Source organism: Protopterus annectens, chromosome 7.part0 (assembly GCF_019279795.1).
Source record: "Protopterus annectens isolate FY-2018-M chromosome 7.part0, PAN1.0, whole genome shotgun sequence".
NCBI lineage: Eukaryota > Metazoa > Chordata > Ceratodontiformes > Protopteridae > Protopterus > Protopterus annectens.
In genome coordinates, this window is record NC_056739.1 from 550,174,433 (window position 1) to 550,199,815 (window position 25,383).

A 25,383-nucleotide genomic window follows, 5' to 3' on the forward strand; every position below is an offset into this window, starting at 1 on the left:
GAAGTCTCTGAGCGTTTTCTTGGATTCTGAGTAATCTTGTCTCTCCCAGTGGAAATGCTCCCTCATAGTATGCAGCGTCTCCCCAAAAGAATAATCCTCGGGAGGAGAGGCTGAAGGGATAGATTCTTCAGCATCAGAATCCTCATACGGAGGAAGAGAATATTCCTGTTCAGAGGAGGAATCAGAGGAAATGGAAACCTGGTCTGAAGATTCGTATTCTAACTCTTGCCTAGGCCTCTTATCAGGAGGGGGATGGGAACCCCTGATCAAAGTAATTAGGTCTTCTGCCATTTTAAGCATCTGTTTTTTAGGCATGGAGGCCTGTCCAGGAGCATGCTGTATTTGTTTCTTTGTCTTTAGAGTTGCTTTAGTCTTTGCCTTTGAAGCTGAAGTAGGTTTCACATATAACTATGTAGGCCTGAAAACACCCTCAGAAGTCGATGCCTGCTCAGCGGCTCCAGACCCATCTGAGGGAATAGTTTCAGTGTGTCCAATACCTTTAGTTTCCAGTGGCCTTGTCGGCTCCACATAGGAGTCGGAAGCGGCCTGTGGCTCTGAGGTAGCGGGCATCAGGGGCTGCGAAAGTGCCTCACTGAGAACTGGCGACAGGCCTAGCAGAAGCCTCGTCGTCGGTTTTGGATCTCGGATGCCTGGCCTTTTCTTTTTCTTTGTGCTTTTTATAAACTCCGGTAGTCGGCTGTTCCGACGGCATTATATAATTAAATCTTCTGCCAAAGTAATGGAATGCAAAATCGTTCCGACGCTTAATAGTGCGTTGGTTAAATCTAGCACAAAACAGACAACTAGCAACATTGTGGTCAGGGCCTAGGCAAGGAATACAGTAAGAATGAAAATCCTTATGAGGTGTTTGCTTCCCACAAGAAATACAATTATTAACTTTTTCTGACATCGGTCTGGAGCAAGAAAAAAGTTTCCCCAATGGGGTACTTGGCTTTAATGAAGACTTCGGATCTGAAATTCGAATTTGAAAAACTCAGGAGTCGGCCGACCGGCACTTGCGAACTGCTTTTGTTTCAGGCACCGCGCGGCAAGAAAGACTGAAGAAAATGGCGTCGGCTGCATCTTTTATACCCTTGGCGCATTGACGTCAGGGAAGAGGCGACAGCAACTGACGCCAGACCTAAACTTTGGAATTCAGGCCGACTGAGGGTAGACTGCCAGCAGGATAACCCAATTGTAATGACTGCAACAGTGAAACACGAACATCATATGCTGCACCTACAGACCACAACACAGTGGAGCAAGTGCTGCCTACAGCCTGCCAGTCCTTTGGTCGGCAGCACTACTGGAGCTCTAATGAGCCACTACAGGGGTTAGGAGCTGCAAGGGGAAGAAGAGTTATCTTGGGGGCAAACTGACCTAGTGTAAATGGAAAGGATTTTGTTTTCTGACTTAAGGAAGATGCACTTTTGGAATGAAATGTTTATGCTGCTTCATCATGTAAGTAACTACTACCCTGGCATACACTTGCCACTGATCTGTTCAGAGATCAACAATATGAAGGGGCGGGGCTTGGTCAGCAGTATTAATATGGGTGTGGTTTGTTGAGGGGGCAGCAGGCTGGGAGCTGCGTGTAAAAATTTGAAAATCTTGGCTACACCCCTGGATCAAGATATATCTGAGTTATCTGTGAACATCCAGAGTATAACAAATCCTCTCTCCCTTCTTATAAGGATCAGGAAAGAAGACAGGGAGAGATGGATAGCTTGGATCAAAGTAAACTCTGAAACCACTTAAGGCATAAAGTAAGGATTAGTACTCAAGGAAACTCTACCTTTGCAGAGAACGAGAAGGGTGAACCACTATTACAGCTTGTAACGGACACACTTCTTGCAGAAATCAGAGCAATAATGAGTAATATTTACCAAATTAAAAACTCCAAATCAACCTTGTAAACAGATTTGAAGGGAAAAAGTGTAAATCTTTTTCTGGTACAAAATTAAGATCTCAAGGAGTCACCTATCTTTCAAGTCGCCAAATATGTAAAACCCCTTTCAAACACTGATGTGAGGCCGAGTACAAAAGGGGGAAAGCAGAGGTGAACCTTGCTATTACAGAAAAGCAGGCCAGAGGACAATAACTCAAATACTGAAGAAAAAGAGGTGTCTCAGTCTGAAAACTGTCTGGTTCTTCCTTTGGCACCAACTAGAAAATGTTTTCCACTAGTCAAATATAATTTTTTCTTAACAGGTTTGTTAGCCTCTTTTAATACCTGCTGCACATTCTTAGAAAACAGACACCTAAAAGGAACTGAAATTTTATCATCCAGGCAGTGAGCTGAGGAAAGTGAAAGTTGGGGTACAATCAAAACAACCCTTGTCCTGTGCGAGTTAAATCCATTCCTTAAAGAAGCTTTTAGCAACTGCTTTGACCTTTTTTCTGAAGGAAGAACTGCTACTGCCTGGAGCAAAAGGGAGTTAACAGTGCAGTCTTCCTTTTGAATTTTTAGAAGAACCCTGGTTGAAAAGCATACAGGAACATTCATGTCCATGGAATTGAAAAGGCATCTGTCTTCCAGGCCTTTGTGCAAGGAGTCCTGCAGCAGAACTTCTTTAACTGTCTGTTGCGACTGGAAGCAAACAGATCTAGTAGAGAAGTATCCTAAAGATGGATCAATTCCTGGAAGACCTCAGATGCGACTTCCATTTGTGGGGCTTTGTTCAGGTCCAGCTTGTCTGCAACAATATTCTCCTCTGTTAGAATGCAAGTAGCTTGGAGGTCAGATTCTGCCGACTTGCTAGTTCTCATGCTGCCATAGGTAGTCTGCTAAGGCAGTAGGATCTGGTTCCCCCTGTTTAAATACACATCACCACGGTCTCTGCAACAACGAAAAATGGCCCTAGAATCCATAGATGGCTTATAGATTTTTTAAGGCATTTATTAGAACCACCATTTTTGACGTGTGTTATTTGTCTTGCCCTGAACTTTTATCCTCTTGGAAACAGCTCCCCGAGCAAAGTCTGATGCATCTGTGGTTACAGACTGAGTAGGAACTAGAATAGAAAAGGGGAAAACTGGGGTTGGATGACAACTGAATCACCCACCAAAGTAACTCTCTCTCTAAAATTTCAGCCCTGGGATCTGAAATGACAGGGAGTGCTTGTGCCATGTCAAAAAAGATTTAATGAAACATTAAAATTTCCTCATGTGATGTCTGGTCAAAGGAATGATTAGACTTGTAGAGGCCACAGATCCTAGACTTCTGCATTATTCCCAGGCAGATATCAGACTGGTTAGAAAATATTACAAATTGTTCCTTGTAAAATTCTACTTTGTCCTGAAAAAGAAAAGCCATCATGAGTGATGTACCCAAGAGGCATCCCAGATATACTATCCTGCGAGATGAGAATAGACCACATTTTTTTATGTTCACATGAAATACCAGACTTTGGATACTTTTTTTTTTTTTTTTTTTTTTTTTTAACCTAAAGCCAAAGATTTGTGCCAGCCTGTAAAATAAACTGAAAAATAAGAGTCTAAATACTGCTATTACTGGTACCAGGCACTTTGTAAACACCTTTAGAGTTGTAGACAAGCTGAAACTTACAGAAAAATAACTGAAAATGAAAACCAGACAGAGAAAATGTGTTTGCAATCTTTGTGAACTGGAATGTGATAAGTATCTTTTAAAGCCATATTTACTAGAAAAAATGAGAGATGGAAAGAGAAGTAACAGACACTGAAGACATAGTAGCTTGAATTTGGGGATTTTAATGCAAATATTTATCAGAGCTATAGGACAGGGTTCAGATTTCCTTTTTTTTCTTTGGCACCATAAATATTCTTGAAGAAAATGGATTCCCTATTTGATTTAGGGGAACAGGTTCTATGACTACCTGTAATAGTATATGATGTATGATATGGAGGTATGAATACCTAGATGTAGACAGATCCGTTGAAAAGGAGGAGGGGTTCCTACTGCCACTTGTAAACTTTTAAAAAGATTCTCAGAACCCAAGAGGCTGTCGTTATCTGGTGCCATAAAGGAAGTGAAAACCTAGACTTTTGGGAAAATTTTACAGGATTGCCAGGGTAGGGATGGGGAAAAAAGATGTGGCATATAGTCAGTCTCCATTTTTTTACATTGTCCTTGGTATCGGAAGGACCTTCCTATCTTTTTGAATATCCTTGCCACTGCTTTTAGACATTTTGTTTGCCTTTGCCTTGCTGTAATTACATATTCTTTTATAAAAGGAACTTGAATGGGAAGAAAAGTTTCTATATTTTAGCATGGATGATTCAAAAATCTGGCCAACACCCTAAATTAAACTTTGCACTTTCATCACATCTTTTTAGGACCTCAGCAGGTAACAGACCAGGTAAATACTCCTTATCCAGAGATCAAGTTCTGATATCTTCTGGTAAATTCAGGGCACACAGCCAGGCAAATCTCATCACTAATCCAGTAGCAACTGTTCTATTAACATCATCAGCAGTGTCACTGAAGCATTTTAAAAACTGTTTACTTTTCTGAGAGATACAGGATCTTGGAGAATTCAGAGAAGTCTAAATGTCTAAATAAAGCCTCACAGAAATTAACTTTTGTATATTATCAAAAGAAGCCATAAGAAACAGACATGTAAGCCTGACAATTCACTACTTATAGGAGTGGCAGTAGCATAAACTTTCTTCCAAAAACATATCAAGTACTTTACCATACTTGCCAGAAGGAATAGAATTAGCTTCCAACAATGTTTGGCAGGAGATGGTTTGAGAGAGAAATGACTACAGTCTCTGCTCAGGGATTTGGGAAAACTAATTTGTGGGTATGGTGCACCTTAAATAATTTCAGACTTTTGGGGGGTGAGTAGTTGTCAGGTAAACTGATGGCTGCAAGGAAAGCATCATCTAATGCATGCAACACAGGAGGGATAACTGCAAGTTACGGAACATCTTCCTGTAACAAATAGTTTAATCTTTGTTGGGTTCTGGTATTTCTTTCTGTTCCCACTGAAATAACTTCATTCTGGCAACAGTAACGGAAAAGGATAACTCTTCAGGTGGGGAATCTGAACAAAACTTTCACCATTGTTAGATTCCTCATTTTGTGTTTAGGAAACTTGAAAAAAAAATACAGTCCAAATCTAACTTCTGCTCTGCAGAAAGAACCAGAATTTGAGAGAAAGGAAATTTTTATTAAAAAAAAGGAAAGGCTCAGAATGTAAAGACTGAAATATTTAGCAAAACCCAAACAATCCTTGTCACCCCTAAGTGACAGAAGTGATGAAATATGCCAGTTTATCTTTGCTTTTCCTGGAAGTTTATTCAGAAAAACAGCATCCTTAAGGACATTTATTTTCCAGAGGATCAAGCTCCTTGGTGTGACTTAAGAACCATTACACTCTAACTTGGGGGGCCCAACCACTAAGATCAACCTTTAGCATGGTCCTTTAACATCAATTCAAGCTTCTCAGAGTGGCTTCATGAAAAAATGCCCTCTCCTTCCTCCATTGAGAAGAGTGATTCCAAATAGAGCAGGCAACAGCTGCAGAGAACATGCCTGCCTCTTAAATTTTAGTGACTTCCTAAGAAGTAACACCATCAAGACCAAGAGAAAACAATGAGCAGCCCAAAGTGTCCAAAATGGCCACAGCAGTCACTCATCTGTAGCTAAAGCAAAGAGGAAGCTATCTTCAAGACCAAAGTCTTCCATACAACTTTTTTTCTTTTTGCAGAGGGAGGAAAGAATCAAGGAGCCTACAGTGATGTTTATTTCTACACAGAAAGGTGTGTGACGAGTAGGTAGCCAAGTCCTGGTGAGTAGGACCTACCTCCTAACTAAAATTTTAAGTTTTGAAGTAAAATTTCTCAGTGACCAGCAGTAACACTAGCTCTTGCCTCTGACAATAGCTTTTGACAGAAAAGGTAAAATTTTCCTTAGAAAAACTGATAAAATAGAAGGTAATCCCCAACAGGGTACTTAACTGCCCAGACATGAAGAGCTAACCAAGCCAAGTCCCAGTGAGTAAGACCTACCACCTAACTAAAATTTTAAGTTTTGAAGTAAAATTTCTCAGTGACCAGCAGTAACACTAGCTCTTGCCTCTGACAATAGCTTTTGACAGAAAAGGTAAATTTTTCCTTAGGAAAAACTGATAAAATAGAAGGTAATCCTCAACAGGGTACTCAACTGCCCAGACATGAAGAGCTAACCAACCAATTGCTCTAAGCCCACAGGGACAGCATAATTCAACAGGAAAGTTCTGAAGGTTTGATTCCATAACCACTGACTTTATATACTGCGGTCCTCGAGCTGTTCAGCAGTTAGGGTGAGTAAAAGAGACCCTAAAGCTTTGGAATCTGGCCAGTCATCCAGTACTTGGCAAGATTTATGCCATATGGCTTAGCCTATTGCAACAGCAATCTAATGATGATCATCTCTGCATTCAACAGTAAGGAGATACAGAGAAGAGTAACAAAACAACTGTGGATTTGTATATTGTTAAAACGGGTGATGGGCATCTACTAACTATAATAACTCAAAGAAAGGAGCAAGCCTAATGGGATTTGGGCTAAGTGTTATATTCATCGTTTCACTCCAGATGAATTGTATGTGAAATTCTGAGAATTATCTATCAAGGTTTACTAACATGATCTCAAGAGGTATGAATTGTTTAGACAGATACCCAAGAAAATGAAGTAATGTAGCACAATGTCAAAGAAACAGCACCATTGAGTTAAACAGATGCTGCAACCCTGAAAACTATAAAAATGTACACAAAATACAATGGCAACCAGTTTAAACAGGAATTTGAGTTTATATTATACACACTGGAAATATGCTGACCCAAGTAACGGCAGTAAAAAAATAAGTGTGTGTGTGTGTGTGTGTGTGTGTGTGTGTGTGTGTATCTTAAATAATGCATGCAACAGAAAGCAATTTTTGCAATCCATGAAAGAAAAACAAAATATGCTGTTAGGTGTGGTATTAACATACCATGTGGGCCAAGTGGTCATCTGTCTTCAGAAATCTACAGTGTATTAACATTCCATTAAATTATAAGTTATGTACTCACCATAACTAGGTATCTATATTGTCCATTTTCATTCCTCCTCACTTATGGGTCTCTGATCTGATCCTCGGATTCAACTCAGCCACATACTACAGACTTCAGATCCAACTCTCAGGGTCCTCCCTCTACCCATAATGCCCCACCCTCTCCCCCATTACCTCAGATTGAGTTTGCTGCTCTATCCCCTAATTATAGAGTAAGAACAGAAGTAGATAGAAAAGATAAGGTCCAAAAAAACAGAGTCCAATAGGTCCATCCAGAAGAAGAAAAAGAATGGGAGATGGATGGGAGGGGAGTTGAGGAAGACTGAAAATGGACAACACAGATGCTTAGCTATGGTGAGAACATAACTTAAATCTGATGTCCTTTTCATTCTTCCTCACTTATGGGACAGAGTCCCCAGCAATGTTGAACTTGGGTGGCCTTCATGGAGGGATATTCTGGAGCACTGCTGAACCAAAGGAGGCTCTATTTCAAGATATGATGTCCAATTTGTAACGTGAATCAAAAGCATGAGCTTTTGACCATGAATCTGCTGCATAAATGTCATCAATAGATGTTCTTGACCAAAAAAGACGATAATGCAGCCACAGATCTAGTTGTGTGAGCTCTGGGAGGTTTTGGCAATGTCATACCTTTCTGAGAGTAAATCCATGAGTTACAGTCTGCAATCCAATTAGATAGGATGACTTTAGAAACTGAATGGCTTAGGCAATTTGGAGAGAGAGAGAGGGAGAGATAAAAAATGGCCTCCAACTTGCTACATTGCTTTGTCTTGTGGAGGTAAAACTAATTGTCTGTGTATGTCAAGGAGGTATAGCATGTACTCTCCTTCACTTGCAAAATTTGGAAAGAAAACTGACAAGTGAATGGAATGGTTAATGATATTTGCAGAAGCTACTTTAAGTAAATATGAAGGGTTAGTCCACAGAGAAACCCCATTTTTGTGGATAATAATGTAGGGAGTTTGTGCTGAAACAGCCTGCAGTTCAGAAATTCTTTTAGCTGAAGTAACAGCTACTGAGAAAGCAGTCTTCCATGACAGAAATTTTAGTTCAGACTTGTCTGAAGGTTCACATGGTTTTTGTGTCAAATGTTCACATACTACCGTAAGATCTCAAGGAGGTTTATAGGTGTGTACTAAACTAATTGCCCTGGAGCCTTTACAAGCCTAGCCCATAGGATTACCCTGGCATCGTGCCACCCAACCTTAGTTCCCAGTGCCTGTAGAGTAGAGCCACTGGAGTTGATCCCTGGGGTGAATTTTCTCTTTCCCATCCACTCATCAAGATTTCTCTTGAAGAGGGCCAGTGAGGTGCTCTGTTTGATATGTGTGAATGGGAAGTCTATTCCATAGCATGGGCAGTCTTTGTGTTATGAACCGGTGTCCCTCCACCATGTTCTGTTGATTCTGGTAATGAGGTTGAGGTCTCTGGAGCATGTGGTGTGGAGGGATTGGGATTTCTATAGATGTAGCATTTCTAACAGAGCTGCGTCAGACATGGCTTTGTAAGTCAAGCAGAGATCACCTCTAAGTAGGCGATATGAGACAAAAAATAGTTGGGAGTTTTTTTGAGTCTGTTCATATAGGACAAGTGTTTAAGGCCTAGGATCCTCTTTGTGAGGTACTTTTGCAGCCTCTCCAGTTGTTACAGGTGTCTAGTGAGGTGCATGCCAAATGGGGCATTGTACTCTATGACTGACCTAATGAGGGAAGAGTAGAGGGAGACAATGATCTTTCTTTCTGGATGCAAAACCCTTAATAATGAGATGTGCCACACAGAAGGACTTTCTGACCACAGGGGCAATGTGGTGGTCAAAACAGAAGTTGCTATCAACCTGTGTTCCCAGATCTCTTATAACACCTTCTGTGTTCAGTGGACTACAATTGATGTGGTAATTCATGGGAACCGGATTTTTCCCAAAGGTGATGACGACACATTTTTTGGCATTGAGCTTAAAGCCATGGTTCTGACACCAGTTGTTGGTCTCAGTGAGGCCTTTCTGTAGGATGTCAACATCGCTTGGAGAGTTAATAACTCCCAACTTGCAATCGTCTGCGAACTTTGTCAGCCAGAGACCCTTGGTGTTGGCCTGGACTTCAGAGAAGTAGATACCAAACAGGAGAGGACCCAGGACCGAACCCTGTGGGACTCCACCTGTGACTGGTTGGCAGTCTGAGTTGGAGTCAGCTACTTTCATACTGTGGGTTCTATCGGTGAGCCAGTTTCCAACCCCCCAGTGATACAGGGGTTGATGCCTAGCTTACGGAGGTTTTTCTATGATTCCTGAGTGGGGAATGGTAATAAAGGATTTGGCCAGATAAAGGTAGGCTGTATGAACCCCCTTGCCTTCATCCACAGCTCTGGTGACTGACTCGAAGTCGACCAAGTTGAGCAGGCATGACCTACCTTTCACAAAATTAAACTGTGTGGGATCCAGAGTTTGGAGGATCCCTATATCCTTGTTTATTAGGTCCATGATAATGCGTTCCATAGCTCTGCATATCAGACTCATCAGGCTAATGGGGTGATAGTTCCAAGGGTCTGTAGTCGCTCCTCCTTTGTGAAGAGGGATGACTGTAGCAGTGCTCCATTCGGTAGGGACAAAGGCTGTGATTGAACAGGGCACACAGGTGAGGTGCCAGTACACTCTGTATTTCATGTAGAGCACAGCCAGGGATATTGTCAGGTCCCACAGAAGCTGTATTCCTGGCCTTGGACAGTGCTGTTTTAACCTGTGCAGCAGTAATACTGGGTGCCTGGCAATCTACTGGTATTGTGATTGGTCCTCTGGGGGGGGGGGGGGGGTAAAGTTGGCAATGAATCTGTCAGCCAGTATATTGACTGTTGGCGCGGTATAGGAAGTACCACTGTGCAGTAGCTCAGAGCAAATCTGGGTATTGCCGTGGAGATTCCTTACATAATTAAAGAAGGCCTTCACCGTATACTCAGGAGTATGACTCCTATGAGATGTACTTGGATTCGGATCCAGGGTGGATGTCATTGGTGAGGGAGATATAACCATTGGAGCAGACACCTTCAGATCTAATGACAGTTTCTGATCTGGGTAGGCTAAGAGACTTCAGATCCAAAGATATCAGATTCATAATTTTTCTTACTTTTTACCTAGGTTCCGATGAAGACCTGGGGAATTTCAGCAGAGACCTTTTCTTGTGCTCCAATGAAGCTACCTTGCTGTTTTTTGAGTGGGTTTGAGCCTTGGAAAATGAAGAAGCCGGACGTAAACCTTTTAATATAAGTTTATTACGCCTGTCAGCCAAAGCTCTATGATTAAAAGTACAGCATACTGTATCGGCCATATTTAAATGGTCATGACCAAGACAATAAACGCACTCCTTGTGGGCATCTGAGTTTGGGATCTTATGCCCACAAGAAGTGCATTTTTAAAACCTGTAGGTTCATCACACATTGCAGCTAGGAAAAACTAGCAGTTAAACAGATAAGATATATCTTTATTTTTTATTTTTTTAAACAGAAGGTAAAGTTACAAAATTACCAACTATGGCAGTAAGCAGAATTTCCTTACAAAAGTTAGGTAACAAAACTGCCAACAATGGTACAAAACAATGCTAACAATTTAGTACAGAAAAAGTAGTCTAAAGGATCAAAATACCCCTAATGCCTGTGAAAGTTAAAAGGGAGGTAGTAAGGAAAAAGGATTTTAAAATTTACAGCAGAGGTTTACAGGATTTTTTGAAGTAAAAAATATATACAAAACTTCCTTACAAATGCTTATGAGCAGAACCTATGCGTCTATATTATCTTATTGAGGTTTCAGAATATCGAATCTGATATGGTTGACACCATATCATCGAATTCTGAAACATTGAAAGATTAAAAAAAATGCCTAAAAACAAAAATAAATAAAAACTTGCCTTTGCTGCGCACCCCCCTCCTACTTAAATATACCAACTCCGAGACCGCACTACATTGAACTAAACGAAAATCTCCCCTTACGGAGACTTCCTTTTAAACGTTCAATGTTTTTTGCTTTCGCTAATCTGGTGCAGACAATATCAGCTTCGATACTGTCGGCCTTCAACAACGTGAAGTAGACCCGAACCTACAGCTAAGCACAATGGTGGCAAATGAGATCTGAGGTAATGGGGATGGAGTCGGGCATTATGGGTACAGGGAGGACGTTGAGAGTTGAATCTGAAGTTTGTACTATACGGCCAAGTCAGATCAGAGGATTGGATTCAAGACCCATAAGTGAGGAATAATGTAAAGTACATCAGATTTATCAGTTTCTCGTACTTCATTCTCCTTTACTCGCTCATCTCTCATCCCTATAAGGCCTGTATTTTTCAGCTTCTCTCATTCCTCCAACAGTTCCAGGCACAAATCACTAAAAATGAGTCCCTTATATTCCCATGGAGGATTTATTTATTTATTTATTTTACATTTGTTAACCGGGAAATGTCTGACTAGACACATATCCATTTTCAGCGGAGGCCCGGGGAGAAAAGCTCCAATAGCATGTCAAAGAAATTACACAAAAATATCATACAGAGATATAGATTCCACAGAAACATAAGTTATGTATAGATTAACCATTCTTTTAGTAAAGTCAGCATACAGCATTCCAGTAGTAGGGTTTATATAGAATATAAAATATAAATACAAGAAAAAAATGTTTTTTTTTTGTCTTTCTAAATTATGAGTACTGTCAATATTTTGTTACAGAAATAATTCAGAGGATGCTCTGAAGTTTTCTTTGTAAGCATTAGAAAGTGGAAAACAGGATGGTGCTGTGCAGCCATTATCAAGATGCAGGCATCGTTGGTTCATGCTCCCAAGCCCTGAGATGAGTGTTGTATGACGCTGCTTTTACTGACACAGAGAGTCTTCTGACATACAGTGCAGGTGCATGGACAGGCTACATTCTTAAGTTAATAATTCTCCCAGCAAAGATTTATCATATCTGCACTGCCAGCAATTTGGTTGGGAGATTTTATTTTTGGCTGTAAGGTATCTGTAGGCAATTAGTTCAGTGTACGTGCCCTTTCTGGGCTGGCTGGTGGAAAGGGACAGAAGTGTATCATCACTGAAATAACTGCCTTTAGCTCCCCAACAACCGGAAGAAAAATCCCCAAATTCTATAGCCTGTCAGAGCAGATGTCATAACTATCTGCTAGGGGAAGAACATGTAATTTTAATACAGCATTACAGTGTTAATAAAAAAAACACTGTTTGAAACAATCACAGGAGACTAGGTGAGTGTGTCTAATTCTTGCTTTTTTACTTTAAAAAGTGCCTGTACAACGATGAGCTATAACACACAAACAAAACCCATGCTGAGTATGCATATTACTAGCCTAAAGCTAAGGTCATGACTGTGGCTCTTAAATTACATGCAAGAAACTAAAAACTCAAGAGTGATGCACTTCAGTTCGATTTGGCAAAACATTTTCAGAAGAGGCCTAGGGAGAAAAAGCACCACTAACACAGGTATAAGACATGCAGTCTTAAGTACATCTAAATGCATACAATGCAGATTCTAGCATACGGTAACATGATTAATGTTATCATTCTATTTTACATAAAAATTACTGTAATAAAAAATGGATGCATGAAGACTTGTATATTTGCAAAGTTTAGAAGACAGCAACTTCACTGTTAAGTTTGTAAATAGTCAAGAGGAAAGACTTGAGAATAAACTTGGATTAATACAGCATACAGTAAAGAAAGCCTTAATGCAGGACATTTTAGTACACATCACAGTGCATGATGCATGGGGTGTGTATAGGAATAAAGAATAACATGAAGTCTTAGGAGGACTGCAAGGGGACAGAGGAGGTAAATATATGCATTGAGAGAAAGAAGACCTGAACACTATCGGGTAGAAGGCAGAGGCAGGAATAATATGGTCAGAGGGGATAACAGTGTTGAGGCTGCACTAAGTGTATGATGTAATGGGAAGAGAAAAGAAGGGTAAAGTACACAGACTGGGAAAAGAGGAGAATATAAAAGTACAGTTGTGTACACTTCCCATAAATGTAGATGTTTGAGTGTATTCACTTGTTGCAGTCATTACATTTGGTTAATCTGCTGGCAGGTTGCCCACAGTCAGCCTGAATAACAAAGTCTTGGGTCCTGCATCGGTTGCCATCTCCTCTTCCATGACGTCAGGTCGTCAAGGGTATAAAACATGCAGCAGATGCCATTTTATTCAGTTTTTCTTGCCCCAGATGTCAGGTGCCCCCCAAATTGGGAGCAAAAATATATATAAAAATATATAAACAGCAATATATATATATAAATGCACTTTTAGCAACATAAACTTTACCTTCATCTAAAAGCAAATACATCACAAAGGCTTTAGAATATAGTGAAGGAAAGAGAAGTAATAGAAAAGGGGGATGGCGGGTGGGTAACCCGGACTGCAACAGTGAATACACTCGAACATCTACATTTATGGTAAGTGTACACAACTGTACTATGTTCTTCGTGCTTCACTGTTGCAGTCATTACATTTGGGTAGTATCCCAAAGCTATGGATGGGAGGATGGAACTAAATAGCATTAGGAAAGTCTATAAGGCCCTGCAGAACTGCAGTGGCAAAGCCTGCCCTAGATTTAGAGAAGAGAGGCAGATGATAATGCTTTGTGAAGGTATGAACAGAGCTCCAAGTAGCAGCTTCTAGACTGTCTTTGGTTGGCACTCCTCTGAGAAAGGCTGCTGAGGTAGATGCAGCCCTGGTAGAATGTGACCTAATTCCCTTGGGCACAGGTTTACCATGATGCAAATAGCAGAAACAAAAGCAGTGGCTTATCCACTTAGAACTAGTCTGCTTTGATATAGCCTTCCCCTCTGATCCTGAAGCAAATGTCACCAGTAGTTGCTCAGATTTTCTTAGAGATTTGGTTCTAAGTAGAATCTTAGTTGTCTGTGTACGTCCAATGAATGCAGAATCTGCTCCCCCTTGTTCTGCGGATTTGGGTAAAATGTTGGCAGGTGAATAGTTTAAGAGCCACACTGTATATCACCTAGGCATAAAGGAAGGATTGGTTCTGAGGGACACCCTGTCCAGGTAAAATGTAATAAAAGGCTCCAGAGCCATGAGAGCCTGTAGTTCTGAAACCCTTCTTGCTGAAGTGATTGCCAAAAGAAAAGCTGTTTTCCAAGATAAAATCTTTATATCCGCAGTAGCTGCTGGTTCAAAAGTAGGCAGGGTGAGTTTTTTCCAGCACACAATTTAGGTCCCATGCAGGAGTTGGTGATCTTCTGGGAGGCCTTAAATTTCTGGCCCCTCTAAGATACTGTTTTAGCAGAGGATGCGAAAAGATGGGAGGCTCCGTGTTGTAATGAACCGAGATGGCAGAGGCATGGATTTTTATTGAAGAAAAGGACAGGCCCTTGTCAAGCATCTCAGTCAAGTACTGTAAAATCTGAGGGATATTAGGTTTTGCTGCGTCCGTTCCTTGTGCTTGGTTCCAAGCACAGAATCTCTTCCATTTATCAGCATAAGATTTTCTAGTACTACGCCTTCTGGCTTCCAAAATGACATCCATCACAGATTTACTGAGAGGTGTTGCTTGAATAGTTACATGATCAGCCATGCTGCAAGGTTGAGAGTTTGGAGCTGAGTGTGCAGAATCTGATTGTTCTGCTGAGGCAGAAGATGAGGTATTTGAGGCAAGTACCAAGGAGGGAGTTGAGACATATTCCTTAGGATTGGGTACCAGTGCTGGCGAGGCCAGTCCGGAGCAATTAGGATCATTTTTGGTTTATCCTGTCTGACCTTTAGTAAGACCTTGGAGAGAAGCGGCAGAGGGGGAAAGGCATAGACTGATAGGTTTTTCCAACTGAAGGATAGGGCATCCACTTTCCATGCTTGTCTGTGTTAAGTCCTTGTGCAGAATTTGTCCAGTTGACAGTTTTGGGGAGAGGCAAATAGATCTATGTCTGGGCTCCCCCCATTTCTGTGTTACCATGCTGAAGATTTGTGGATCCAGTTTCCACTAGTCGGGTCCATAAGATTTCTGCTTAGGTCTGCCAGAGTATTTTGTTTTCCTGGCAGGAATTGAGCTTGAAGATGTACTTGGTAAGTCAAGGCTGTGTTCCATAATGACATGGCTAGTCTGCAAAGGGGGTAGGAATGTGTACTCCCCTGCTTGTTTATGTACCACATAACCATGGTGTTGTCCGTCTTTATCAGTAGTTGTCCTGGATGAAGTAAGTCCTTGAAGGCTGTCAGGGCATTCTGAACAGCTAGCATCTCTTTCTGATTGATATTCAGATGCATTTAAATTTGGGCTCCATGTGCCCTGAATGCATCTCCCTGGCAGGTGGGCCCCCCAAGCATAGTCTGATGCGTCTGTAGTTAGGGTTTGGGTGGCAGGAGGTAGACTGAATGACAGTTCCTTGTTTTGGTGACATGTCTCTGCCCATCAAAGAAACTCCTGTTGTAGGCAAGGAATGAGAGGAATCATTGCTTCCAGACTATGACAATGTTGACTCCATAAACTTTTTAAGTACCACTGAAGTTTCCTCATATGCAGTCTTGCATATGAAATTAGTAGAATGCAGAATTTGTCTTGCAGGTTTTTGTTGCCATCTGTTTGAAATATAAAGTCAGTTGCCTTTGTTTGTCTGGCGTAAGATAAGCCATCTGGGCAGTTGTATTCAAGCTTGCACCCAGGAATGTAATTTTTTGAGAGGGTACCAGATGTGATTTCTTTTTGTTTATTGTGTACCCTAGGCATGTTAGAAGCCTTTTTACAAACGCCAGATGTTGAAGAAGAATGCCCTTGTTCTCTGCTTGAATGAGACAGTCATCCAGGTAAGGATAAATTTGTATACTTCTTTGTCTGTAAAATGCAATTACTGGTGCCAGGCACTTTGTAAAGACCCTGGGCGCAGTAGATAAGCCAAAGGGCAGTGCAGAGAATTGGTAATGTATAAAACCTGCCTTGAAGCGGAGGTATCTTCTGCACTATTCCCTTATTGGGATATGCAGGTATGTCTCAAGTCCAGAGTCACTAACCAAGCGCTCCTGCCCAGCATATGCAGTAGCTGTTTAAAAGTCAGCATTTTGAATTTTGGAATGACCAGGAACGTGTTCAAAATTGATAAGTCCAGAATTGGACACCAGGCATCGTCTTTTCTGGGTACCAGGAACAGTCTTGAATAAAAACCTTGTCCTTTTTCCTGTTCTGGTACTGGCTGAATAGCCCCCATATCCATGAGGGAAGTAACTTGTTTCTGAGCCTGTGCCCATTGATTTTGTGGCAGATCTGGCCAACCGTTTGGAAATGGCAAAGTATGGAAATGAAATCTGTACCCCTGGGATACTATGTTTAATACCTACTTGTCCTGGGTAATTAACTGCCAATTTTGAGTATGAAGTGCTAATTTTCCCCCCAAGGGGGCTGCCAAAAGATAAGTGCTTGGTGATGGAAGAGGGAAGTCACTGAGACTGCTTACTGTAGGGGTGTGCTTTGTTTCCTCCAGATTTGGAAGTGGAGGCACCCCATTGCTTTGACCTGTAAGAACCCTGTGATTGGTATCTAGAGCCTTTTGAGTGCCTGGATTTGCCTTGAGAGGCTCTGTTGGACACAGGAAAGGACATTTTTTTAGTAGGCCAGTGCCTACTGAATCTGGGTGGCTGCACTTGTAAGAAATCTTTTACAGTTTGCATAGATTTAGCTTTGTCTTCCATTTTCTTTAAAACCTCTTCTGCCTTATTACCAAACAGAGTATCATGCTGTAAAGGGACATCCAACAATTTAGCTTTAACATGATCAGGCAGAGTTTGCTCCTTGAGCCAGGCATACATTCTAATCACAGATCCAGTAACTGTGGCCCTGCAAGAGGCCTGGGAATCAAAACCATATTGCAAAGTATGCTTTCCAACCTGTTCTGCTACATGCAATAATTCCTGTAATTCTTTATTTTCCACACAATCAGAAATTTTTATTTATTTATTTTACATTCGTTGACCGGGATAGTCCGACTGGATGCATGTCCATTTTCAGCAGAGGCCCGGGGAGAAAAGCTCCAAGGGTAAGCAGATACAGCATTACATAATACCAGCATTACATATTACAGACTATTTACAGAGATTACATAAGTAAGCAAGTTAAACAGGTTCCACAGGTTAGAGTTAATCCAGAGCGTAAGTCAGGATTAAATTAAATTACACAGTAAACTGGTTAATAGATTTTTACACATTCTAGAGAGAGTTAGCCAGGCTTGATACATTGACATAGCCAGTTAAGTGACAAATGTTGTTTGAGTCTGGTTTTAAATTGACCTAAGGTGGAAAGTAAGGTAATACCAGCTGGAAGAGAATTCCAGGATCTACTTGCAGAGTTTGCAAAGAGAGAGTCACCGGCTGTGTTATTAATTTTGCTAGTCTGAATTAGTTTGTTAAAGGATCGAAGCGGTCTAGGATTGTTATAGGTGGTGATAATATTTTTTAAGTGCAGGAGTATTGTCCGGATTATAGAGGATTTTATAGGCCATAATCAGTTGGTTATACTGGATTAGGCTGGGTAGTCCAAGCCACCCAAGCAGATTTATATTGATGCAATGATGTGTCCTAAAAGGCAGCCCAGTGGCAAACCTGGCAATGTGGTTGTAGCAAATTGAGAGTTTAAGGACAGTCTTGTTTAAATTTGAGAGTAGAGGGGATGCATACAGAAGGGTTTAAATAAGGTGAGAGCGAGCTATGGCAATTTTAGCTGGAGGGATTAAGGAAGGCTTTTCTTCTGTAAAGTGACCCTAGTTTTTTATTGATGGTTTTGACAGTTTGGTTAACATGTAGGTTGAATTTTAGATTATTATCTATGATGACACCTAATAGTTTTGTAGAGGGGTCAGGGGAGATTATTGTGCCATCATTTGAATTTATGGTAAAGGTGAAAGCGGTAGACCTACGGTGTTGGTGAAAATAACAGCATTTTAGTTTTTTGGGGATTTAGGATCAGACGACGTTCAGAAAGCCAGTTTTCTATTGTATTAAAGGTGGCCTGGGTAGCTGACTATAACTCTATTGGAGATGTGGCCGAGCAAATCAGAGTAGAGTCATCAGCATACTGGATACAGCTGACTTTTGGGATGACAGTATAAAGGTCGTTAATGAAGATGGAGAACAGCAAGGGCCCTAGTACAGAGCCTTGTGGTACTCCAAGGGTGTTAGGTAGAGGTTAGAGAGTTTGTTCTGTCAGAGGACAGCTTGCTGTCGACCATTCAGGTAGGATTGAAACCATTGAAGGGCTCTAGTATCTAGACAGAATGTTTGCAGTGTGTGGATTAAACGTTGGTGATCAACCATATTGAATGCCTTGGAAAGATCCAAGAAGAGGGCTGAAGATATATAATTATTGTTGCGATTATGGTTTATGGTGTTGGTAAAGGCTAGAAGGGCTGAAGTAGTGCTGTGATGAGGACGGAAGCCATGCTGAGTGTCTGCCATAAGGTGATTCTTAATTAGGTGGTGCATGAGTTGTCTATGAATACATTTTTCCATAATCTTTGCAAGTGGAGAGAGTATAGCTATTGGCCTATAACTGGAGAATTCAGTAGAGCTGCCTCCTTTGTGAAGTGGGATTACATAGGATATTTTCCAGATGGTGGGAATTTTAGCTTCTACTATGGTTCGATTGATTAGTATTGCAACGGCGTAAGCAAGAGCATCAGCTGATTTTTGTAGGTACTCGGCAGGGAGTTGATCAGCAGAAAGTGTAGTGGGTTTTAATTTTTTGATCAAGGTACGAATAAGTGAAGTGACTGGTTGGAAGCTGAATGCGAGTAGGTTTCTAGGGGTGCTACTTTCAGGACCAGGGGAGCTAGGAGGTAGTTGGCTAGCAAGGGCTTGAATTTTCTCAGTAAAGAATCGGTTAAAACTGTCAGAAACATCTTCAGGGGCTTTTATCAATAGTAGCAGCAGGGATTGGGGTTGAAGTTTGTCCAGGATGTAGTAGATTATTTAAACCTGCCCAAAACGTCTGAGGGTTATTTTGATTTACTGTCTGTAAATTACAGTAGTATTGTTTTTTGTCTTGTAAAATGGATGTTTTAGTTTCGTTCCTGGATTGCCTGTATTTAATGTGATCTTGGGGGGTCTTCAGAAGAATGCCATAAAGCCCATGCTTTGTTTCTAAGGGTAATTTTGAGTTTAGACTCTTTAGAAAGCCATGGCGCAGTTTTTGCCTTTGTTCTCTTTGAAAAGAACAGGTGCATGCAAATCAAGGATCTCAAGGAATTTGTTGTTAAAATATGCTACTGCTTCCTCTAAGGGGAGGCGTTTTAGAATAGACCAATTACATGAGTTTAGTTCTTGTTGGAATTTGGCAGGGTCAAAGTTTTTATTGTTTCTAACCTTTCTGAGTAAGGGTTGTTGTGAATTAATGGCTTCGTGCTTAATTACATATGTGAGAAGGTGATCAACATAATTTTCTGTTTCAGTAAGCCCATAACATGCTATTGATATTTAAGCATATGAAAATGGCAATTTAAGGCCTTAATTGCCAAGGTTGAAGACGTATAAACCTTCTTTCCCCATCTATTCAGCGCCCTGAAATCTCTATCAGAGGGGGTAGGATTTTTGACTGTAGAGGCCTTTACACCTTTGGGACCCTGTGAGATAGTTTCAGGATCAGCAGCAGAATTTTTTAATAGAAATTTGTGGGAGTCAGGAACCCTGTAATATCTGTCTGGCTTACTAGGAGCCTGAGGTAGGGAATCAGGAGCCATGCTTGATTCCGAAACCACATCATCAACAATGTCCAATACAGGAGGCATAGCCAAAGGCCTACGCTGAGAAAGAAGGAGGAAATCCCTAAGCCTCTTTTTTGATTCAGAGAAATCCTGACTCTCCCAATGAAAATGTTCCCTTAAAGTATGCAAGGTTTCTCCAAAAGAATAATCCTCAGGAGGAGATGCAGATGGAATGGATTCCTCTGCATCTGAATCCTCATAGGGTGGCATAGAAAAATACCTGATCAGAAGAGGAATCAGAAAAAATGGAAACCTGATCTGAAGATTCATAATCAGTGTCTTGTCTAGGCCTCTTAGCAGGGGGGGGGGGGTTGGGAACCCCTGATCAAGGTAATTAAGTCCTCAGCCATTTTGATCATCTGTTTTTTTAGGCATAGGGGCCTGAGCATGTGGCTCATGCATCAGATTTTAGACTTAGAAGATATTTTTGATCTTGTTTTTGAAGCTGGCATCTGTTTTATATAAAAATGTTGAGGCCTGAAAACACCCTCAAAAGCCGGTGCCTGCTCAGCGGCTCCGGACCCATCCAAGGGAGAGACATTCACGGGTTCAATACTCTGAGAATCTCGCGGCATACCGGACTTCGCATGGGTCTCGGTAGAGGCCTGCAACTCAAAAGTAGCGGGTATCAGGGGCTGCGAAAGGGCCTTACTGAGTACCGGCGAACTGGCGACTGGCTTAGGAGAAGCTTCAATGGTTTTGGACCTCGACGGTCTGTCTCTTTTTCTTTGCGTTTTTTGTGAACTCTGGTAGTCGGATTGCTAACCGACGACATTTCAGGGTAATTAAATCTGAATCCAAAGTATTATGAAGCAAAAATTTACAGACGCTTAATATTGCTTTGGTTAAATCTAGCACAAAACCGACAGCAAAGCACGTTATGATCTGGGCCTAGGCAAGGAATACAGTACAAATGAAAATCCTTATGAGGTATTTGTTTCCTACAAGTAATGCAATTATTAACTTGTACTGACATCGGTAAGGAGCAGGAAACAGTTTCCCCAATGGGGTACTTAACTTTAGTTGAAGACTTCGGTTCTGAAACTCGAATGCGAAAATTTCAGGAGTCGGCTGACGGGCACTTGCGAACTGCTTCTGCTTTGGGCACCTCACGGCAAGAAAGACTGAATAAAATGGCGTTGGCTGCATGTTTTATACCCCTGACAACCTGACGTCATGGAAGAGGAGATAGCAACCGATGCAGGACCCAAGACTGTTATTCAGGCCGACTGAGGGCAACCTGCCAGCAGATTACCCAAATGTAATGACTGCAACAATGAAACACGAAGAACATCTAAAGGCTAAGGAATGAGAGCAAGTTAAAATCTGCAGGAGCACAAGCACAGATAAGAAATGAGGAAAAGAACACCATTAGTGGCGAATTTAAAGGCATGGAGATCATGCCACTCATGTGCGATACAGTGGTACTGTGGTCTGGTGGAACAGGATGATTAAGTAATGGCTGTGGTGGAAATGCAAGTCCATTTGGCAAGATGTTGCTTGTGGCCGTTTTGAATAAATTACTGTTAAGAATTACCAGTTGGACATTAGATGGTTAATCTGAGGTTAAAAGGATAGACAGCAGAGAAAAAGCAAATGACATTAAACTTACCGGTTCTTCAATGTTACACAGAAACAAGCTGTATAAACCACTGTTCCCCCATATAAGAATACTTGCATTTGTTTGTGTAAGCAGCACTGATTATAGAAAACATACATTACTAATTTAAGTAATAAATAAGTACAGTGTGAAACAGTACACCCATACCTTGTTTTGCAATGCACTGTACTGCTGTGAACTGGTATTGACTGATGGAGCAGGGGACATTTTTTCTTCAGTAGCCTTGTTACTGCCACTTTGCAACAATAAAAAAAGTATGGTTTAAAGGCTTTCAAATTACTTCAAGAGAAAGGCTAAACATTTAAAAATTACTTGTTCTGTTAATATGTCAACTGCCTAGGAAAAGTATATTTTACCCCATATGTACACAACACATTTTCTTTAAGGAAATGCTTCCTCAGACTATTTAAGTCTTCAAGTATCCTCTCAATTCCATTGCCATACTCCTGAATAAAGTTTGCACTATTATACCCTATTAATTTATCACATATGCATCCTACTTTTAAACACTTTACAATTTCTTCAACAGAACTACGACACAGAAGGCATTCAACTTCCCATCATTTGTGTTGCAAGGTGGATTGGACACACTAAATTGGCCATAGGTTTAACTGTGCATTTGCTTGTATGGTATGGATGAAATACCACAGCAGGGCTAGCCACCCAGCGGTTTAAACCTTGGTTCTACACGATTATCACTGTTGAAGTGACACCCCAACCCCATGTGCAAACATAGGAAAAAGAGGTTGTGGATGGATGAAAACAGAGAGCTTGTGTAGCACTGACAGGGAGAGCAGTGTAGAGTTGGTGACGTGATAAAAGATAACCTAAATAGTAGAAATAAAAGGTAAATATGAATGCAGAAATGGAGAGGAACTGAGGATAAAAGATCAGAAAACAGAAGTGAGTAAGAATAGTGAGAGGTCTATGGTAGGTGGACAGTTGGAAAGAATGTGGGTATAGGAGAAAAGTGTACTAAGAGTGAGAACAAAACATGAGGGCTATAGATTAACAGGGGTACACGTGTAGGACTGAATCTGCAATTCTGCCCCAACCTAAATTCAAATGACAATACCTCTCTAATGATTCAAGATATTTTTGTGACATTTTTGTGAAAAGAATGAAAACTCAAGCATACAAATGGCTAAAAAAGAATGTCACTCGTTCCCAGAAATAAAGGATGATTTTTCTGTAACCACTTGAAACATTGTAACATATCTCAGAATAATATATCATGACCCTCAGTTACAAAATTCAGTTAGCTGGTGGTTCCAGCTATAAAGACATACACAGCTTTATCTTCCTGAAATGCAGTTTAATGCACATGAATCTAAACATATTAAGTATTCAGGAATTTTTACATCTAATATACTAATACCTTAATAAAAACATATTTTAACAGCTTTTTTGAATTACCACACAAGACACTGGCAAACATATGTTTATATTACAGAAAATAAACCATATTAACACGTTCCCAATTACAGACAGTCCCCAGGATTCACGAAGCCTCCGTGTAAGAGTTATAACTCTTACACGGAGGCTGCAGTTAAACGGAGTGATGTCAGCATGCTCTGCATATTCATGAGAGCATGCTGAATCACACCTAAGTCGAACACGGTCCGTGTAAGACAGTAGGGGGCGTGTCCGTAGGCTGAGCCCTGCAAGCGGACACGCCCCCAGAAGTGTAAAAGTGCCCAAAGTAGACACCCACAACAGAGTCCACGGAAATGTGAATAAACACAACACAACACATGCCCCTACAGACTATTAAACATAAAACAATCTAAATGAACATGTCATATTTTTTTTAAATTGTAAAGATGTTTAACCGTGAGTGCGCTTATGCGGGCGTGCCCGTAGCGCAGCTACAGTTAGCAGTCAATGGGAAAGCATATAAGAACTAAATATGCAAAATAAACCAGGAAGCAATAGCGTAGCGGTAGAGATGCTGGCTGCAGAGCAGGCATTCATGGTTCGAGCCCCCACAACACAAATTTTTTTTTTTTTGCAAAAATAAGCAGGAAATAATTCCCTGACACATATGTACACATAAAACCAGAATATATGTAAAATGCAATGAAATATCCCATTTATATTGAATAAATGTGAGCTAAGAAATGAATATAAACTGCCAGATGTGCCCATAGCTGAGCTACAGTACAACAGAGTGAGTGTATGTGCCCGTAGATAAGCATTGGTCCAACTGGTACAAACTGAGTGCCCGTAGCTGAGCAGTGGTTTACCATGCTAAATATATGTGCTCCTAACTGAGCTGAGCGGAATATGCGTGCCGACAGCCAAATGAGGCTTAAACCAGCTTACCCCGTTTGCGCAGAGCTGCACACCGCGCAAACAAGCTAACCGACAGGCAACGGTGAGCAAGCCGTATCAAAACTGCCTTTACACAGACACACCCCTCAACATGTCTAGACAGTCATGAAAAATAAAAAGCAGTGGCCAGGTTCGAACCCAGGATACTATACACCATAGTCAAGGTACAGAACCACTAAGCCATGACAGCAGTACCTAGAAATGCAATAATAGCTCATATATAGGAATGAATACAAACTACAGCATGACAATGCAGGTTTACTGAAGTTGATACAATTCCAAAATGGCCAATCACAGATATAAAAGGGAAAAACGGACTATATAAGCTCCATAGGCGGAATACACAGCATAAACGATTGTAGAACAGACCTGCAGGCAGAATGTCAGGTGTAGGAGAGGGTAGTCGCTTTCGGCGCAGAGGTGGGGTGTTGAGGAGTCCAGGTACATGGCCTGGCTCCTAGTCCACAACCATGAGGCCCAACTCATGCAGGGCCAGGTCCTCTGGGGAGCGTACAGGGCTGAGGCGTGGGACCAGTTGGCTCATGAACTCACCAGTGCCACAGGAATTCCAAGGACAGGTGAGCAGGTCCGTCACCACCATGCGGACCTGAAGAGACGCAAGCAGGACCAACTGAACCTTTGGATCCAGGAGGCCCGGCAATCACCCAACGCCCACCACTGAGTAAGTAACAATTAATTATGTATGTAGAAAGTTAAACTACCTGAAATTATGGAGATGTGTATTCCAATATTACTTCATTTATATTACAGCTGCAGGTGTCCGTTCTGCGAACCGCAGAGCCTATGCCGATAGGCTGGTGCGGTTGCACCACCAGGCAGGTCAGTAATCCACTACTAGTAACTGTAAAGATATATAAATGTATGACAGTCAGCAAAAGAGTGCAGTGTAGCCAGGAAGGAATTAAATCTGCAAGTAACAGTGTGAAAGTGTATGCAAGTATTGCCTGATTACAACAGTTCCCAGCCTGTAAGTGTAAACTAAACATGACACTGTCCAACATATATTTTGAAATAAAACTGCCCTGCCTGTAAGAAAATAGTACACAACCTGCAGCAGCATGTAAAGTATAGCAGCAGAAGAGGATGAAATCACATGTGTGAAATATATCCCTGTGGAAATACTGAAACATGACAGAAGTGAGACTGCTGGAAAGAACTGTAATAACTACTGTTAAAACATGTCAATAAAGCCTAGAAGTACCAGTCTGAATAGTAACATGAAAGCAAGTGAGAGAGTGTGAGAAAGTGTCAGGAATACAGCAATACAGTAGTAATAACCCCTGAATAAACTATACTGCAGTTAGGACAGAATTAAATGCATGTGAGACTCAGAAACAAACAGTAAAATCTGTTCAAAGTGTTGCTGCATGTGGAATGTGTACACCAAAATCTGGATATGTTGCTCCCAGTCTGAAATACGCAGATAGGATGATTGTCTGATATACCAAACATCCACACTTGTCTACAAGTATATAAAGCAAAGGTAACAGGATGATGTATCTGAACAAAGCTCGATATGAATGTGTATGAACAGCAATAAAATGTAGACTGATGTTGCAGTAACAGTCCCATCTGCAAGGTTAAGTAGTTAACATATAGGACACTGTAGTTAGAACAGTAGTGT